The 2,500-nt window shown below is 41.9% G+C and overlaps 1 protein-coding gene across 2 annotated transcripts in view; it reads right to left on the reverse strand.

Annotated features, from left to right (window-relative positions):
* The window catches only part of bmpr1bb (bone morphogenetic protein receptor, type IBb), a 170,694-nt gene that overhangs the window by 83,058 nt on the left and 85,136 nt on the right, over window positions 1–2,500 (reverse strand). For both annotated transcript variants that reach the window (XM_063211695.1, XM_063211696.1), the window contains one exon: window positions 679–761. The gene's annotated coding sequence lies outside the window, so the exon portion shown is untranslated. The remainder of the gene's footprint in view (window positions 1–678; window positions 762–2,500) is intronic.

A 2,500-nucleotide genomic window follows, 5' to 3' on the forward strand; every position in this document is an offset into this window, starting at 1 on the left:
GCAATGGGCTTAGGAACATACAGAAAGCTAGACAGGAACATTGTGTTTAGATACACAAATACAGTGAAAGCAACGAAGTCACACTTTAACGAATTCAATTAACACACCATGAGAAGACCAGCAGAGATCAGAGGCAGCATCACAGGTCAAAACATCGGCCTTTACCTATACACCAGGGGTTCCCAACCTTTTTCAACTTGGGGCCCACTCGAAATTGTCAAAAATGTTCGGGGCCCACCTCTGATCCAATTAAGAATAAAACTCAAATAAATCAACAGCAACACACACCAAAATATGATTATTATTTTTGGAAAATGATTTCAAGGCCCACTTGGACTACCTTCAGGGCCCACCAGTGGGCCCCGGCCCATAGGTTGAAAACCACTGCTATACACAGTTAATGGTGTGCAACATGTAGGAACACAGTGTACAGGAACGCTACTTCGAGAAAGACCTTTTGCGAACCTGAAGCTGAGCAACAGTAATTGCAATATGTGATGTGCCTCTCATGGTTTTTACGATGCTCAGTTATACTCCCCCGGCTCAACACCTGGGGCGGAATGATATCACACAGTAGCTTTCCTATTTCACAACACAACAAGCCTTTCCATCATCACTTTTCTTAATCCCTGATTTACATATATGAAAAAAGTCAGAGGCGTCCTCTCTCTCTCTCACCTGTGGTTGAGTGTCCGTGTCAGTTGAGGGTTTATGAGCAGGGAGTGCTGATTGCATCACCATACGCACATCCACCTTTATGCCTGCAGAAAAAAAACGACATAAAAACAAGAACAAGGGATGAGTTTAACAGGACGAGAGAAAAAAAGTATATTATGATGAAAGTTAGAATGTCATGGAGACTTGATTGACAGACAATAAACTTGTAATTAACTGACTATAAAGGGTTGTTTATGTGAACGGAAGGAACAGATTGTTCAATGCTGCAGGTAAAGAATCTTCCAGATTACAGCTATTAGATTTAATGTGATGCACATAAACATGACTGAACCCATAGCATTGTTTCATTTATCGCTGTTTCACTTCAGTGCTCTTTGAGTCACCATGACATTTGTAGCACTGTGTGCTGATACAGTAAAAAATACAGTGTTAATTCAACACTTGGAGAGTACGCTTGGACCAGCTATTCACTCTAGAAGGTGGAGAACAAAGTGACAATGTAGGCTACTTAACTCTGCGCTTCTGAAGTTGAAACTCTGGTGCAACCAGAGCAGGACAAGGCGTAACAAAAAAAGAATTGGTGCAACATGGATGTCTTCTGTTGTTACATATTTCCTTTTTTAAGGCAGTGCCTTAAGACTAACGTTTCAAGAACAACCATCTTACTTAGAGTCCATGGGAAAATGGCTTAACACCAGAGTGTGTTAAATCAACTCTGGGGTGCAATTCTCGAAAGCGTAGCTGTTAGGCAGTTAGCAACTACGGTAGTTGACAATGGGAAATTGCATTGCAAACAACAAAGTAGCTAATGTTGTTAGCAACTATGGTTTCAAGAAATTCACCCCTGGGGTGTTGAATTTACACTGCATTCTGTCATGTGCGGTCCAGCCCCAACTTTTGCGTGATCGTGTGTGCTTGCCGGACTCAGTGGCAGCTCACTTAGCTATCTGCTCTTTAAAGGGACACTGTGTGAGATTTTTAGTTGTTTATTTCCAGAATTCATGCTACCCATTCACTAATGTTACCTTTTTCATGAATATTCATCACTACCATCAAGTATTCATTATGACTGGAAAAATTGCACTTTTCATAGATGAAAAGGGGGATCTTCTCCATGGTCTGCCATTTTGAATTTCCAAAAATAGCCATTTTAGCTCCAAAAATTACTGTGCTTGGGCCATACTAGAAAATATGTGTTTATTACTTAGTAAGCTTAGTAATAACTTATTACTTAGTAATAACAAGCCCAGTGTGAAGATAAGGCTCTCCTCTGTTATTCTCAATGCTCTATCTGCGTCATCCCCCAACTCCCCAACACACACACACACACACACACACACACACACACACACACACACACACACACACACACACACACACACACACACACACACACACACACACACACACACACACACACACACACACACACACACACACACACACACACAAATCCCCCAACTCCCCAACACACACACACACTTCCATATGTGTGTGTTTGTGTGTATGTGTCTGTGTGTTTGGCAGAGTCAGAAAAGTTGTATCAATGATGCATCAAAGTTGTAACAAAGTACTCTGTGTGTGTGTGTGTACATGTGCACACACAACTTTGATACATACACACACACACATAACTTTGATACACACACACACACACACACACACAACTTTGACACATACACACACAACTTTGACACATACACACACAGACACAGACACAGACACACACGCGCACGCACGCGCACACACACACACACCCTGCCATGTTCACAAAAGTGCACATAGCCTACTGCACACAGTCGCAATACTTTGAGCTTCACAC

Source organism: Engraulis encrasicolus, chromosome 12, assembly GCF_034702125.1.
Source record: "Engraulis encrasicolus isolate BLACKSEA-1 chromosome 12, IST_EnEncr_1.0, whole genome shotgun sequence".
NCBI classification, from domain to species: domain Eukaryota; kingdom Metazoa; phylum Chordata; class Actinopteri; order Clupeiformes; family Engraulidae; genus Engraulis; species Engraulis encrasicolus.